Source organism: Poromitra crassiceps (genome assembly GCF_964638095.1).
Source record: "Poromitra crassiceps genome assembly, chromosome: 10".
Lineage (NCBI taxonomy): Eukaryota > Metazoa > Chordata > Actinopteri > Beryciformes > Melamphaidae > Poromitra > Poromitra crassiceps.
In genome coordinates, this window is record NC_139631.1 from 28183519 (window position 1) to 28201254 (window position 17736).

A 17736-nucleotide genomic window follows, 5' to 3' on the forward strand; every position below is an offset into this window, starting at 1 on the left:
ATAATAGACAGATCATAGCCCTGACTCAGACTTGACTCCAAGACTCGACAGTCCCTCCACACAGTCCAGAAACCCCGACTCAGCCCCACACAAGGACCACATGGATTGATATATTTCTTTTTACTTTAAGTTTTTCATTTCATAAAAACTATTATTTGCAATAAAAACTTATTGTTTGAATCACATATCTGCCTCCTTTGCTGTCTTTTGTCCCAGTTTTTTATGCATTATATCCTAACTCCTTTAGTCAACCTTGAGCTTACACTTTTATTGCCAACTTGTAGATGTCCACTGTGCCCAAGCTTACCCTTTTAAAACATCTGCATAACAGACAAGTAACTTGTTAACTGATAACCTATTAAGCCACTAACAGTTTGACTTAAAGGGTGATTTACACAACCTGAATATTAATCTTGTTATACCTATACAGAGACACTATGAATGTACCATGTGGAGTATCTAGTAACAGTTAGGATTTTACATTAATTTCATGACAAATGGTTAAAATTCTGGCCTTGTGCTTATGCAGACCAGATTTATGACTACCACCACTACTACAAAAGCATTGGCTTTTCATTGTAACAACCAATTACTTAGATCACCATTCAGGAACAGTTTGTTTAATCCTTTCCTCACTGAGCACATCTATAACTATGATCAGAAGTGTACAGTAGAAGCAGCACACTATCTTCATTCAATGGACTCAGAACACCACAAAAGCAACACCTCAGTAAGCTGTCCACTCATGGCTAACACATCTAAGCTTATCAGGAAGCTAGGATTTGAAATTATGACAGTTTGCCTAGAAAAAGTCCATTGCTTAATAAGCCTCTTTTACAGCCACCATTTGGCTTACCACCACCACTGCTACTTACTACATATTACTTACTGTAAACTTGGTACACTTGTGCACATATCAACTCTGACTAAATGTGCAATTCAGTGTCTATATTATCTGACATATAACCCCCAAGTCACCAGAAGCTTGGACCCCGCATCGCCGCTTGCGGCTATATTTATTATCATTATTATTATTATTATTATTATTATTAGTGTGCTTTATTTTAAATTCAACCATGTTCACTGCTTACCATGTTCACTTCCTCTCTTCACCTAACCCTTTATACAGCAGCAGGGACGTGCAGAGAATGTTAGAGGGGCAGGGGCTGGCAAAAAAGTTTTAATGTTTTTAGCCAGATTAAGAGGAATATCTCATTTTAAATTAACATTTGGATGATACTTGTCACAGAAAAATAACTCCACAAACTGAATAATATTAGTACAAAAGTTAAATTTGCTGTTACAATACTGTGAGTGCTGCCTTCAGGGACGGCTTGGAAAGGGGAATTTCCATACAGAGCGCCATTAGAAATGCATTCAGGGTCTGGAGAGGGCACTTTTTACAGACGAGGAAATCCGTGGCAATCTTTTGGAGTAGCCTATAGCTTATAATTAGCAACTCAATTAACATTCTCAGCCATAATATGATGGCTGGTCAAACAGTAGCGTATTAAGCATGATTTTTTCAGTTTACCCACGATTTTTTCAGTTTAAAAAGTGGGGGGGACAGAATCAAGGTTTTGAAAAGTGGGGGGGACATGTCCCCCCTGTCCCCAGTGGAAAATTCGCCCCTCTGTGTGTGTAGGCTCTTTCACACAGAGATCGCGGCAAAAAAGCAATTTAGGAGTCCCGCAAAGCCCGCAGCCTCGCCACAGAAATTGCTTTCACACAGAGCCAAGCAGCACGGCCACATTCCCGTGCTGCAGTGTACTTTCAGGTGAAATCCCCTGCTCCCGGATTGAAAGGCGAGCACCACTCGCATGGTGGGCGGACTCGCCTTAATATCAAAACGCATGCATCTGTTCCTCAGACCAACTCGCCACAGACAGCTATAGCCCTCTGAAGCTTATTATTATATCCGTTAATTTTACCTACTAATGTCAACATCGTTTGAGCATAAAGCCTAACCGCACGGAGCATTCCTCCTGGCGTCCCTGCAGTCATGATTGTATAGGCTACTTTTTTTTACTTTCACTCGTGCACTTTCTTGCTACATGAGGTGATTTCCCCTGTAATTTTTTTATGAATGAGCTGACCATTCGCACCTTTTCCGGCTTGCTGCGACGACGCTTTCAAATGGAGGCGGGTTGCCAGGTAACCCGGCGCTGTTACTACCTACCGTGGCGGGACAAAAGGCGTAAAACAATTATCCACCAACGCGCATTCATGACTTTCACATCGGAGGCGCGAATCCTATTTTTCGTGCATTCTTCGGCTTTCAAGGCCGGTGTGAAAGAGCCTTGTGTGTGTGTGTGTGTGTGTGTGTGTGTGTGTGTGTGTGTGTGTTTGTGTGTGTGTGTGTGTGTGTGTGTGTGTGTGTGTGTGTGTGTGTGTGTGTGTTTGTGCGCGTGCGTGCGTGCAGTGCGTGCGTTTTATAGAGCTCATATGGATTCATTCTGTTTTTAGGCTTTTTGCCGGTACAGCTGCTCAGTGTGGCCGATCCACTTACAATCCATTAAATAAACAACTGTCCACTGTGTCTAAGAAACTGTAAAAATCGACTTTGAATACAGTAATTAACCTAGTAAGAAACACCACTATATTGTCCTAGTAACAGTAAGACTACTAAATATTGTACTAAGCCCACTAAATATTGCAGTAGTTAGAGCACTAAATATTGTCATCAAACTTGTGAGTTCTCTCTGTAAACAGCAGTTTATTATTGTGGGCTTTATGGGTGTGTTGCATTAGATTTACTGTAATAGCTTGTAGAGAAAGTAGAACAAGGAAAACGCTCTAAAAATCATTGGTGTTCTTTCAGCTGTGAAATTAAACAAACTCCCCACGAGAGGTGACTCAATCTAAACAAATCAAAGCAGACGGAATGCAACTCAAATTAAGAAAGTGATAGATTTACCTCCTCTTTTATTTCATTCATCCACTTTACATGCAACCATTTTTCCGTTTGAGAGAAATCGTACCCTTTTCTAATAGACAAATGAATGATACATGTTGATATAAGGACATTGCTCAGTATTACTCAGTCAGTCTATTGGTAAACCATGAAGTTGGTCATCACGCTCACTGACTCTCTGACACACACACACACACACACACACACACACACACACACACACACACACACACACACACACACACACACACACCCCCCTCTCTGTCTCTGTCTTTCTGTCTGTGTGTCTCTCTGTCTGTCTCTCTCTCGCTGGTTCTCTCTCGCTGATAAGCTGGCATTTCCTGTTATCTTAGCCCTGGGCATTGTTGTCTGCTGTGTGAGACAGTAGTAGAGTCTCTCTCTGGACTGCTGGCGAGAGTTTCACTCTCACACCATGACTTTGTGTCTGATTGTGCCTATATCAGGCAGGGGGGGTGCTTCCTATTATTATTATTATATTTATTGTAATGTCTGTTAAAGTCTTAATTGCGGCCTCGCTAATTTGCTGTGTTTCTGAGGATCAGAGTGGGGCAGTCAGTGCTTCCTGCCAGCCACGGTCAATATTAGCAAATGATATACTGTAGTCTGATAGTGCATCACTCTGACACATAGAGCACTGTGCCACTAAACTCACTCATTATATTCATTGATATGCAAAAGAGTGAGTGATCATTAATCTTCTCTTTGTGCCAACAGGTTAAACGCCTTGGTGGGAGGTGCTGCTCACTGCCCTCATTCATATCGTTCTGAATTATCAACACTTTTTACTTCAACACATTTGACCATGGTGGATGTTTTCCTTGCCAACCTGCACATAATATGAGTAGAACGAATAAAAAACAACGGAATTATTTGAGATATTAGTAAAAAAAAAAGGTGTTTACCCCCAAAGCAGATATATATGTAGTACAGTATGCCTTGGTAAATAGGTAAATATATATATATAAAAAAAAAAAGTAAATAATATACCTGTAATGATGTAATGCTAATAAAGACCTAAAGGTAGCAGGGAAATCAGGCTGAACAGAGCTGTGAGCTAACCAGAAGGTCACAGTAGCCGTTTGTCCTTTCAAAGTGTCACCGAACCCCAAACCTGCTCGCTCACTTAACACTGTCAGCCTAATGACTCAAATCAAACATGCATTTACACTTTCTTTTCTATAATGCTCTTCACAGTCTAATAATAATGTATTTATTTACATAACATTTCAAAAATGATAGAGCATTTATTTTCACATTACTGCATATTCAGTTCACAGTTTGAGAGACTGCGATGGACTTAAATGTCATTCTGCTCTAACTCCTCTGCTTTTCATGGGCGACAAATTGGCGATAGATGATAACAGGGCTTGGGTGTGTGCTGGCTTCACATGACAGGGTGGGGGTTTGCAACTGGTGTCTCCCACTCAGCCAAGTCATAAACGGATTCTGATAATGGACTTATCAGTCTCAGCCCTGTGTCAACAAACTCAATGTCGCTTAGGTTCCCAACATTTGTGCTGACAGTATTCTTTGTCTCTTAGAACCTTGCAAGGATCAATACAATTATGTTCATTATCAGTCATTGTGTATTGTAATATTCATCAGGGCAATTATATAACACTGGAGAATGGGCTGTTAAGGGTTGTACTTTATATCCAATAGAAGAATAACTCCAGAGTGGACACCGAAATAGAACTGAATAAATCTGAGCATCATTTTCCCTGCACATCCGTTACTCTGTAACTTTAATTTCTCACCTCTTTACCGTTTAAATAGTTGTCTCTTTCTTTAAAAGTTGCCTATTTTATGGACGGTATTTATTCCACCTAGGCCTATAGGCATTCATTTGACTGTGCCTAGGTTGGGGAGGGGGTAGGAGAGGATTCTGGGATCTTGAGTTAATGAAATGTAAACACGAGGACTACACCGAGGCGGGCCAAAGAACACAGGACTCTTCCTCTCCTTCAGGATATGAGCTTCATTCTTGTGGCTTATACCTTTTATGCGTGACATTTCACCTTTTGCACCGGCACATTCCTCTGACTGCTTGCAGGTTAGGTTGGCTTGCAGGAGGAACGTTTCACTGAGAGCTGTTTACGCTCACATTCACACTTTGCCTCCCCGATCGAAATATTTCCTCGCAATGTCTTTATCGGGCTGATTGCACGGCGTTTCTTGTCGACACGCTGTATAGCGCCGTATGTCAACATTTCTCTCCCTCGAGTGCGGTTAACCTAAGTGATAGTGTTTATCAGCCACCTGTGTAATGTCATAGGGATTTCATTTGTACGGCTGATCAACCTCTCACACAGCTCTGAAGTCAGCCCAGCGCCCCGCTCGTCTGAGCCAGTACCGGCTGCTGCGCTGCTCTTTGCCAAGCCGGTGTTAGAGAACACCGGCCTGTCACCCAGCCAACGCTCCGCTAAGGGCTTTGCTATTTGGCTTCTACAAACATTTGTTCAGCAAGGCGGCGCGTGAGCCCATCTCAGTGGAGACAAAACAGGCAACACGAGTTAGATAAAACGCCGTTTATTTGAGTGTATGAGTGTCTCTCCTCAGGCTGTTTCCATGCGGGATTATGACGCGTGCTTTGTTTAATCTTCAAAGCTGGCGTGAAGTTTCCGCCGCTCCTCCACCAACTCTCGACGACGCACAGAGCGAGCCGCCGAAGATTATGCAGAAGCCACTCAAGAGTCTGTGAGAATAAACTTTTGTATGAATATGAATATCGCAGTACAAGTGCTCGAGCTTTAGCAGGAGCCATTAGAGGAACCCCAAGGGATGGCGGTGGACGGGTAATGGAGAATATAGATTTAACTTGTGACCATCAGCAAAAATACCAATTAGAAAGGCATCAGCGAGCAGCCGGCGATACAGCCGCAGCACACTGCCGGCGGGGGATTGGTCAGACTAGAGGCATGTATTTTGCTGAGTTATGGCAAGGAAGATGAGGCCAAGTTGAAGGAGACTAAGGGGCGGCATCACACAGTGTTGTCCTGCTCAAACTGTAAAGGATCTGAATTGATATGGTCAGGTTTATAGGCCTGAGATATGATGTTGATATGGGTGTGGATGATCGACGAGAGTGCCTTCAGACAGAAGTCATCACTGAAATGCAGGTGTTTCTGTCATTTCAGTCACATCTGAAAAGGACACTTATGCTTTTATTATGCTATTATCATACTCCCTGGTCACCTCATAAGTAAACAGTATACACTACCAGTCAAACGTTTGGACACCCCCCATTGAATGTACTATGTTTTTCATTATATTAAAGCCATTTTAATCTGAAGGTTTTGCTTAAATGCTTGAACATAGACAGATTACAGACAGACTTAGGGAAAGTGAAGTTGATGCCTATGTATGAATTCTTTGACTTTCCACGATACTTTAAATAATCTAAAATATAAGCTAGTTTTGATTTGTTTAACACTTTTTTGGTCACTGCAATTATCGTGCATTTGGCCGTGTGTCTGCGACTGTGAGTAAGTGAGTGAGTGAGTGAGTGTACAACTATCCACACATCTCCTGTGCTGCTGACGTATCCTCCGTCTCGCTCCCTTCACATCTGTGGACGGTAGAGATAGAAACAAACCACGGGGACTTTATTGCTGTCATTACTACATCCATGCCTAACGCAGGTCACCATCCGAACACAATTGGAACGATACAGGTAACGCTAACGGCGGCTATGCTTCCTATAAACGCTGCTCTCACATAGGTTGTCACTTAAGAGCTGCAGCGCTATGTCGAGAACATGGCGGCGGTGGGCGTCCCCGTACGTGAGTGACGTCAATCGAATAAGGTCTATTCACCTTATGTTCAGACGTGGGGGTGGGCCAAATTCTTCCGGGTCATGTTAACACTTCCGGCGGTCACGGCACAAAATACAAATTAACGTTATGAAGAAGAGAGTTGTTTTTGTAGCAGATAGTGCAGGGGGTAAAGCAGCCTACTACTTTGAGCTCGGTACACAGCCAGCAAGCGGAGTATCCATTGTTAGCCAGGTCAGATAACGTTATCGTCGACAATGACGAGCACTTTCTTGTAAAACATACCTGGACTCCAACAAAGAAAGCTTCAGATGGTTTTCTCTCCTCCGACGCAGCGCGAGCCATTTACGTCTATAAGACCCGCAAACGTTAATGTAATTCCCTAGAATGCGAGAATTAACGAGCCAGTTACATGGCATTGCATTCTTAGACATTGCCGTTTGCTTTTATTTGGTATGTTACATACAATTGGCTAAATTATTAGTTAATTCAGAGTTAGATTATATTGGAGCAGCCAGCCATTTTCTTTTATAAATTTTTTTTACCGGAAGTCGTCACACGACCACACAACCGGGTCAAATGGGCGTGGCCTGACCTTGGTGTGAAAATGGCAACAAAAGAACCCGCCAACACCTATGTTCTGACTGTAACTGTGCATTCACACCAGGGCGATTTTTGCAAATTCATTGACAAGATTACATACAAAGTCAATGCAAACGCACGAGTAGATATGATTTAGCCCTGGGCAAGTGACGTGAATTTTCGTCTCATCGCCCGTTCGCTCGAGTTCAGTTCAGTTTCAATTAGTCAAAAATGGCTAATTAGTGGCCAAAATGACTCTACACAGGTTCAGCACCACGGAGAGCTCCAGAGTGGAGGAGCACACCTGAGCAGAGTTGGAATCAGCCAGGGAAGTGCAGAGAGAGGAGAGGCTGCATGCCACCTCTGTGAGTGAGACCTGCAATGCTGCACAATGGCTGCACAGCCCCATACACTGCATGGGTCTTCTGCTAGTTATTCTAAAATGTGGAAAATAGTCAAAATAAAGGAAAATGTGGCCTGGCCAATCTTTTGACTGCTATAGTGTTTTTGGCAGCATGTGTGTGAGCCTGTTATTTATAGTTTGCCTATTAGCTTAACACCAACTCTCCAAGGCCAAGTTTCAGTACTGATCACGGTTCAAATTTGGTCTTTTGGAAAGAAAGGGGGTGATATCGAGAAATCGTCTTATTCATTGGCTCTAATCCAGCCTCCTATTCTGGGAGGCTTTGCAAGTGGGGTCTGTATTCCATTTGTGTAAATGGAGTGTTAGCGGGCCCAGGCTGCCTCCGCTGAGTGTTAGCGGGCCCTGGCTGCCTCCGCTGAGTGTTAGCGGGCCCAGGCTGCCTCCGCTGGGTGTTAGCGGGCCCAGGCTGCCTCCTCTGAGTGTTAGCGGGCCCTGGCTGCCTCCTCTGAGTGTTAGCGGGCCCAGGCTGCCTCCTCTGAGTGTTAGCGGGCCCAGGCTGCCTCCTCTGAGTGTTAGCGGGCCCTGGCTGCCTCCGCTGAGTGTTAGCGGGCCCTGGCTGCCTCCGCTGAGTGTTAGCGGGCCCTGGCTGCCTCCTCTGAGTGTTAGCGGGCCCAGGCTGCCTCCTCTGAGTGTTAGCGGGCCCGGGCTGCCTCCTCTGAGTGTTAGCGGGCCCAGGCTGCCTCCTCTGAGTGTTAGCGGGCCCAGGCTGCCTCCTCTGAGTGTTAGCGGGCCCAGGCTGCCTCCTCTGAGTGTTAGCGGGCCCAGGCTGCCTCCTCTGAGTGTTAGCGGGCCCAGGCTGCCTCCTCTGAGTGTTAGCGGGCCCAGGCTGCCTCCTCTGAGTGTTAGCGGGCCCGGGCTGCCTCTACTGAGTGTTAGCGGGCCCGGGCTGCCTCCGCTGAGTGTTAGCGGGCCCAGGCTGCCTCTACTGAGTGTTAGCGGGCCCGGGCTGCCTCCGCTGAGTGTTAGCGGGCCCGGGCTGCCTCCGCTGAGTGTTAGCGGGCCCGGGCTGCCTCCGCTGAGTGTTAGCGGGCCCGGGCTGAGTATCAGATCCATCTCTGATCCTCTCTGATAAAGCTGTGTGACAGCAGCTGACATGTTCACACTGTTGTCCTTTTCACTTCTGCTCACACGCTGCAGCATCACTCCATTCCTGCTCGGTCCTGACCTCCCTTTCTGCTGCGCTTCCCAGATCCTTTCATTAATCATTCACTCTCTCTCTCTCTGTCTCTCTCTCTCTCTCTCTCTCTCTCTCTCTCTGTGTCTCTCTCTCTCTGTCTCTCTCTCTCTCTCTCTCTCTCTCTCTCTCTCTCTCTCTCTCTCTCTCTCTCTCTCTCTTTCTCTCTCTCTCTGTGTCTCTCTCTCTCTGTCTCTCTCTCTCTCACTGTCTACCCTCTAGATCTCTCTTTGCTCCTATCTGTGTTTATCTTTCCCTCCATCTCTCTATCTTTATCTCTCTGTTGACTGCTGAATTACCTATCTTTGTCCTTCCCTCAATACTATCAGTGTATCTTGCCTCTGCACTCCCTAATCTAGTTTGTATTTGTCTCTTTTTCTGGTTCTCTCATTTTGCCTCTTTCGAACTGTATTTATGAGTTTTACTCCGATACCCCTTTGTGTGTGTGTGTGTGTGTGTGTGTGTGTGTGTGTGTGTGTGTGTGTGTGTGTGTGTGTGTGTGTGTGTGCGTGCATTGTGCACGTGTGCATGGTGCATGCATTGATTGGAACGTATGATATCCAATTAGGTCCGTTCCTGTCTGTTTAGGTAGAGGTAGTGTCCTCTAGAGAGAGAGTGGCGTCAGCGGAGGACCAAAATGCGAGACTCATTAGCCAATGAACAGCCAGGAATGGGTCTCGTGCTACCTTTGCATGCTAAAATAAAGCTGATAATGTACAATTTGTTTCAAGGGGGGAAAACCCCTTTCAGAGTACAACACAAACTGTCTATTTTGCGGCAACTCGACAGTGCTGCTTAATCCAGGACCTTACTTCCTGGAACTCTTGAGAGTAAAAAGCTGGTCCATTGGAGTGGATGGAGATGTCGGGACTCTTCTGTCTACATGGCTCTGGGTAGAGGCAGCCACAGTCAGAATCAGAATCAGAATAACTTTATTGATCCTCGAGGGAAATGGAGTAAATTAAGTCAGATGGATGTGTTGATGGATGTCCCGGGGTAGTTTAAGGGCGCTCTCCGCGGATGCAGCGGGCCAGCTGGATGTCCTTGGGCATGATAGTGACCCTCTTGGCGTGGATGGCGCACAGGTTGGTGTCCTCAAACAGGCCGACCAGGTAAGCCTCGCCGGCCTGCTGCAGAGCCACGACAGCGGAGCTGTGGAAGCGCAGGTCGGTCTTGAAGTGCTGAGCGATCTCTCTGAATAGGCGCCGGAAGGGCAGCTTGCGGATCAGCAGCTCGGTGGATTTCTGGTAGCGACGGACCTCTCTGAGCGGTACCGGGCCGGTAACGGTGAGGCTTCTTGACGCCGCCGGTGGCCGGGGCGCTCTTACGGGCAGCCCTGGTGGTGAGCTGCTTCCTGCGTTGGATTTAGGCCGGGGCAGTATGCAGCTAAGAGTGCTTTCAAGTTATGAATCCACTCGTTAGCTAGCTGTCCCATTCCCCTCCACTGCTTCATTAAGACAATACTTAATGAAAACGCCTCAGGGATTATTTAGCCCAATGGAACCGGATTTTCCACATAAACTGATTTGGGCACGATCCTGCAGCTGTACCTTTTTCCCACACAAGCTGTGTGCATAAATAGCCCTGTTTTGAAGATGCTGTGTCCAGCAGTATAAAGGCTCCATAATCCCCACAGTTGTTTTGGTTGTTGCCCCCCCCCCCCCCCCCCCCACCCGCCCTGTTGTTTTGCTGAAGCTCTGCATATAAGATGAATTATTCAGCGTTGTAATGGGTCTATATTTGTCGTTGTTTATCTTGCCTCGGTGCCCCTCCCACCCTCATCGCCGCCCGAACCCGCCATCCCTCTCCCAGCTCTCCGCTCGCCTGTCGCTCCGCCCTGCAGAGGATGCTTCAGCACGTTAATGAATGAAGTGAAGTCATTAAGCGAGCCTCTTAATGGCACATAAAGCTGTGCTGCTAGGCTTGATTCATCAGGGAGAGTGTTGGGCGGTCACACACAGGGCTGTCCTGTCCTCAGCACGGACAGCAGCAGGGCTGTCCTGTCCTCAGCACGGCCAGCAGCAGCAGCTTGGTCACTGCTCTCTCTCTCTTTTATGGCGGCTCCCTCTCTCTCTCTGCTCTCTCATCCACAGGTGCTGTTTGTTTGATTGACGGTGGGCCTGATTGGAGATGAGAGCTTGTGTTGACTGGGTGGCGGTGATGACGATAATGGTGATGATACTCTACTACCTCTCTGAGCAAAAGACGAGCATCTGTGATTTGTGTGGCTCCTGTGGCCCCGCGGCTCTGAGGCACGCTGTGATATCATGAGCCGCAGCGCAGACAGACAGACAGGGAGCGAGGGTACAAAACCAAGAGGAGGCCTGTGGTCGACCACAGGCGTTGTCACTTCTCCATCCCATAATAAGAATGTGAAAACTGTGTGTGTGTGTGTGTGTGTGTGTGTGTGTGTGTGTGTGTGTGTGTGTGTGTGTGTGTGTGTGTGTGTGTGTGTGTGTGTGTGTGTGTGTGTGTGTGTGAGCAGAAATTGTGTTCGGCCACAGCTGTGCCATTTTACGTGCGATTGCATTGAATCTCTCTGGAAGTGTAAGGAGCACCGCTCCCGGGTTGTCTGACGGGTATAAGATCTGCCATTGGCTCCGACCATTTTCAGTCCCTGCATGTTATGCCTCCGCAACACTAGCTAACAAGCTAGCAACTTTTTTATCATCTTCAAACCATACAATAATCACCAATCAACAGACAGACAAGTAATATAAATGCAACAAGAGAAAGAAAAAATATAACAAAAAACAAACGCATAGGGGTATCATGTTACAATATAATAATACAGGCATTAAATAAACATATTAAGGCTGAAAATGGCAAGTTTTGATGAAAATTGGGATTGTGCAATAAAGCATGTCTGCTTGCTACTTTCGGAGCATTTCCCCCCCCCCACTCTACAAGAATGAGAGCGAGTTGAGCCAGACTCTCTCCTGTGCTGGTACAGGACGAAACCAAGTGTGGAGAGATACATGTAGTCTGGCAAGTGAGACTACCCTGCGGCTGCAGGTGACCTAACGGAGCCGGATCTTTTTAATTAGGTAATTAGGGCAGACTAAATGGGCAAAAATGGCTAATTAGTGGCCAAAATGACTCAAGACAGGTTCAGCACCGGAGAGCTCCAGATCGGAGGAGCCCACAGGTGCTCCAGAGTGGAGGAGCCCACAGGTGCTCCCGAGTGGAGGAGCCCACAGGTGCTCCAGAGTGGAGGAGCCCACAGGTGAGCCAGTGAAGTGGACTATGAAACCCCTCTGAGGAGAGAGAGGAGAGGCTGCATGCCAACTCTGCAAGCGAGGCCTGACTAAAATGGCCAGTCACACAGAGAGGGGTATTCTGTTAGTACATGAGAAGCACACTCATCACATGTAACCATTCTATTTCCTGCATGGAAACATTAGAAAGAGTCACTTAGTTTTTCTCCGTTTTTGCTTTGTTATTCTTTGAAGAGTTCCATCTTCTGCTTTAAAGCAAAGTGCTTCAAAGACACTATAGCTCTCAGTAGATACCTCCCAGTGTCACTTTCAGCAGCGTATCCTGTGCTGTGTGTGAACACAGACAGCAGAGATTTAAGGCAGTAATTTAGTCCTTTGTAGTAGGTAAGCATATCCAGGAGCTAATTTAACAGTATTTCAACTTCCTGACTTTGGCTCAGTTCAATCTAGGATTACCTCCCATTGTTATTACCTCTCTCACACAGAGCTCATTGAAATTCATATAAAAAAAATCATTCAATTCAATGCACTCCAAGGCCTGACATGCCTGTGTGCCTGTGTCTATATCTCTCTGTCTGTCTTTAGTGTATGTCATGTTTTCAGCACTGCGTGTACAGTCTTTATATGCGAGGTAGGAAGTCTGTTTCGGCGGAGGGAGGGTTTTGTGTTCATTTGCAGAAGGAGGTCACAGCAGGGTGCTCTGTGAGAACATTAGAATAGGAAAGTTTACAGATCTCACGAGTATTCTTCTTGGGGCTCATCCGCCAGCCCCCAACACCTCCACCCCCCCCTCATCTGTCTGGTTGTTTTGATCTCTCTAATCCCCCATCTTCACCTCCACGCTTCACCACAACTTTTCATCTCTGTCTAGCGCCCCCCCATCACCCCCCCCCCCTTCCCCCCTAATATTTCAACACCAAATATCCCATATTCGGGGTTGGAGGAATAACAACATTTCTTCTGTATATATTGGGGTGGTGGAATGGGATAACGCCATCCTCAGCATTCTTCTTGCCCATGAAGGAGCACATCAGCCCTGTTGCTAGCTAGCTTAACTGTTCACAGTGGTTTAGCACTGTGCCGAGCGTTAGTTAGTGACAGGGCCTACACCTCTCTCAACATTTGAAGAACTATCCTCCATGGAAAGTGTCCAGTGTTATCAAGCCGGATTTCACAGACACTATGGCTACCGCCCATACTAGCCAAAGCAGAGAGTCCCGCTCATGCCCGTGTGGATTATAGAGGACTTCTGGACCCTCATCCCCTCTGCATATGGTGCCTCGGCTGGTTCCACACAAGCCAAGCTTTGGAGTCCCCAGGCTCGTGTGAGCTCTACACCCGATTCAAGCACGCAGACTCCTGAAGCAAGCCACTGATATCAGAGACGGAGACCCATTCTTCGCCCGTCCGGCTAACCTAGACGAGGAAGATGTCTCCCACGCCGTGGTTCCGCCGGCGTGTTTGGATGTGTGTTTGTGCAGGCCCATCTCCAAGCAATGCCTCTCACATTGGGTTGTGGAGGCTATTACTTTGGCTTATACGAGTCAGGGTGCACAGCCTCCAGGGCTCCGTGCGCGCTCTACTCTACTCTATTTGTGTGGCGGCGAGTTGGACCTGGCCCCTCCGCTTTTGTTCTGTCCTATAGACTGGACGTCTCAGCCCCGTGCGTGGCACAGGCGGTCTTGGGACACAGTTGAGGAGGCTGGCAACTGTCCTTCGGATCAGAGCGATGAGCTGTCTGGCATACAGGAGCTCCCACATTCCATAGTGAGTCATCTCACGATTATTAGAAATACAATTGAATATAACCCTGGTTTAATGAGTGAGTAATATGAGTGAGACACCAGACGACTCGTCTTGCCAGAGTGGGCAAGAAGCAATTCATCAAGCAGTTCTTGATGAATGTTCATCAAGAATTGCGTTATCCCGCTCCGCCGCAACCTATACTGTATATAGAGCGGAGCTAGTGCCCCTAGTGGCGGAGCGAGGATTTTTTTTTTAATTCCTCCAACCCCAAAGGGATATTTGGTGTAGAAATAATAAATGTGCTTCTGTCTAGGGCCCAGAGAGGATCTGGTCCCATACTGAGTCATCTCTCATATTATTCATTAAACCTGGGTTATATTCATAACCTTAAGTTTCCCTGGAAGAAGCACTCACTTGCTGCTGTTTAGGAAAGTTTGTATTTTGCTCTGAAGTACTAGTGATTAATCACTTCCTGTGGGTGGAGGAGATTTCCCACAGCGTCCATCCCCGAGTCCCCACACAGCACAATTGAATTTGAGCAAATAAGGCAAATGTACAGCATCTACAGTCGAGGGGATCATGTGACGCCTGCTTCTCCAGCGGCTCCACTTTGTCATTTAGGCTGATGATAAGACAGGTGTGTTTTTACACTGACAGCTTGCTATTGCAGCTTTTACACAACGTTTTACACAGCTATCCTTGCCGTAAAGATGCGCCTGCTTGTAGGCTACCATCATCAGTACCATTTTCTATTTCTTGAAAAAGGTTTTTCCAATTGTGATACACCTATACTACAGGTACCAGTGGGGCAGAGTATTGTTGCTTGTTATTATTATTATCTCCACCAGGAGATAGTGTGTGTGTGTGTGTGTGTGTGTGTGTGTGTGTGTGTGTGTGTGTGTGTGTGTGTGTGTGTGTGTGTGTGTGTGTGTGTGTGTGTGTGTGTGTGTGTGTGTGTGTGTGTGAGAGTGTGTCTGTCTGTGTGTGAGTGAGTGTGTTGTGTTCCCTGTTGCTCTGTAGAGAGAGCAGTGCTGGGAGGTAGTGTGGGGAGGCGGGGCTGGGCAGCTCATTCGCACATCACAGAGAGCATGAGAGAGAAGCTGAGAACCAGCCAGGCATTTAAAAGTTATAATGTGACTTTGGCCCAAACCCAGATACAAACAAATGTGAATATCTGAGGTTAATGTAGATACATGTATAAAGGGACTGTGGATGTGTGGAATTAATTTGTGACAGCATTTCAGAAAGAAATCGCATCGCTATTCACGCCGGGGACATCCAGATATCTCCCCGGCTCCCAGCACGACTGTCAGCTGGTCCAGGCTGTCTGAATGCGGTTAGCGTTATTCAGGGCAGGGACAGTCTAGGATGGAGAGACACATAGTGATTTTTGCAAATAGCGACTTTTGAAATGCGTTTTTCCCATTTTATTTAATTTGTTGGTCAAATACGTGTCTAATAATTGTCAGAGGTTATTAGGCCTTGTCAGCATATTAGCAAGTAAATATGTCAATTAACATGCCAATTCAGATCAGGGGTATAATCACTTTTCCATTCCATCTACTGTATAACAAGGGTGAAATAATCTGGAGCTAATCTATAACAGCCAAATCCAATCACTGAAGCTATTGTCTATTCTGTGATTTGTAGCTCTGCCAGACTTTGATCGCCATGGCAGTAAATTGATTAGCAGTGATCTGTTGGTCTCTCTTAAATGCTGATTCTGGAAAATAGGCTCAAGTCTATCCTTTAAGCTGAGGTGGTGGTTAAACTGCAGGCACGCCTCTCCTCTCTTCTCCTCTCCTCTCGTCTCCTCTCCCCTGCTGTTTTCTCCTTTCCTCTGCTCTCCTCTGCTCTGCTGTCCTCTCCTCTGCTCTCATCTCCTGTCTCCTCTCCTCTGCTATCTCCTTCTCGCCTCTCCTCTGCTCCCCTCTCTCTCCTCTCCTCTCCTCTCAGTAACAAAGGCAGTTTGGAGGATGGTCATTCTTTCGGCTCCATGCCTTCATTAAGCTAAGCTCTGGCTCTGCCTGGGTTGTTCAAGCTCCTGGGCTGTCTGGTCTTCTGTAGATTTACAGGAGCAGCCAGGAAGGGGCTCAGCTCCAAATATGAATTTAATTAAATGTGACTCACCAAAGACAAAACCACTTGGATTTGAAGGAGAAAGGGGTCAGACAGGGATGTAAAGATCCAAGCAAATTCCTAACCACAACCACACCCCCCACATCCCACCCCGTAACACACACGCACGCACGCACACACACACACACACACACATACACACACACACACACACACACGCGTGCACACGCGCGTGCGTGCGCGCGCGCGCACGCACGCACACACACACACACACACACACACACACACACACACACACACACACACACACACAAAGAGGAGGCACCTGATCTCTTCAATCACCCTGGTTGCAGTTGTGATGAATGCAAAGTGGTTCTTATTTACAGCGGCAGATTTCCAGACAGGTAGAAAGAAAATGGCTTTAATATCGGTGCTCGTCCGACAGCAGGGGCAAACACTTAGAGAAGATACAGCAGATCTTTCATCTTGCTACTGTAGACTAGTGTGGGGTCAGAAACCATTGAAACCTGTCGACTGTCTCAGTTTGAGCACTTTTACTTTGAACTTGATCCAAAGACTATTTACTGCCTGTGTTAATTTAATGTCAACTTAGAGAGACGTTCTGATGTTCTTCTTTGCTGCGCTTTCTCTATTGTGTCAAATTTAGAGGATTCTTAACCTTGGACAGTTCCCCCCCCAACCCCCTCCCCCCCCCCCCCCCACACACACACACACACACACACACATCCTCTCTAAGCCTCCAACCTTATCTGAGCTCATGTATTTGGAGTCTGTCAGTCACTTGAGTTCTGTGTAGTTTGCTGCTTTTATCAACGAAAAGCTCGGCTGAACAAGTGGTAGCTGAACAATGAGCTGTGAGCGTGTGAGAGTTTAGTATAGTCAAAGCCTGTCGCTTGTCTTTAAGGAAATTACTATTTTGAGTTAAAGTTCAGTCGATATTGAATGCGAGCAAAGTGCCTTCATCTGCTGCTTTGCTGTCTGCTTTATCAGCCTCATTTCAACTCAGCCGGGAGTTGGCGTGCGTGTGTGTCGGTATGTGTGTGCGTGTGTGTCGGTATGTGTGTGTGTGTGTGTGTGCGTGTGCGTGTGTGTGGGTGTGCGTGCGTGCGTGCGTGCGCGATACAGAGAGACAGAGACATTTTAAGTGTGATATGTGTATTTTTGCAAGTCTCTCTGCATTTAAACCTTTGTATTTAAGGTCAGCAGCAGCATCGGAATGAATTAGGACTTTGCTTTTCTTTCTCCTATCATCTCTTCAGCAGAACTTCCATCAGCCTGCTGACACCTTCTCACGTCCCTCTGCCTTTCATGAAGCATCACCTGCCTTCCCCCTCTCACGGATCCCCCTCGCTTTCACCAGCTCTTCAAATCAGGGTCAAAGGTCAAGATGCGAGGGCTCTTGTTAAATCAATCACGGGTCAAACCTTTCAGACGGGCAGCTAGTCGGCGAGGTAGTGCGTTTTTCGCGTGGCGATAGATAAGCTGACTGGATGCGGGCCAACGCATACTGAGGACAAGCACTCATTTCTTGCTTTATTCCCCGTGACACAATGTATTCCATTCATGCAGCCCATCTGGCTCACAGTCATCGCTGTGTGGATGTATTCACTGTGGAGACATGTGATCTTCAAGTATCAATAAATTGCTCTATACTGACGCTATTGTGTCTGAAGTGAGGGTGCAAAATGGGTTTTTCAGAGCGGATGACAGAGAAAAGATGCAGAACAGAATAGTTCCTCGAAATGTTCAGGGTTGTACAGCGCATAGAAAAAAAGAGGAAGGGG

General features: G+C 46.6%; 1 protein-coding gene and 1 pseudogene across 2 annotated transcripts in view; one reads left to right on the forward strand and one right to left on the reverse strand.

Annotated features, from left to right (window-relative positions):
- Nucleotides 1-17736, forward strand: part of ssbp2a (single stranded DNA binding protein 2a) — a gene marked incomplete at its 5' end in the record, with an annotated part of 86011 nt that overhangs the window by 18756 nt on the left and 49519 nt on the right. The gene's annotated exons all lie outside the window — the stretch shown is intronic.
- LOC310783740 (histone H3.2 pseudogene) lies at nt 9890-13593 on the reverse strand (annotated as a pseudogene). The gene is made up of 2 exons: nt 13523-13593; nt 9890-10242 (listed from the first exon to the last, which is right to left on the reverse strand). The product of its transcript is annotated as a histone H3.2 pseudogene (transcript).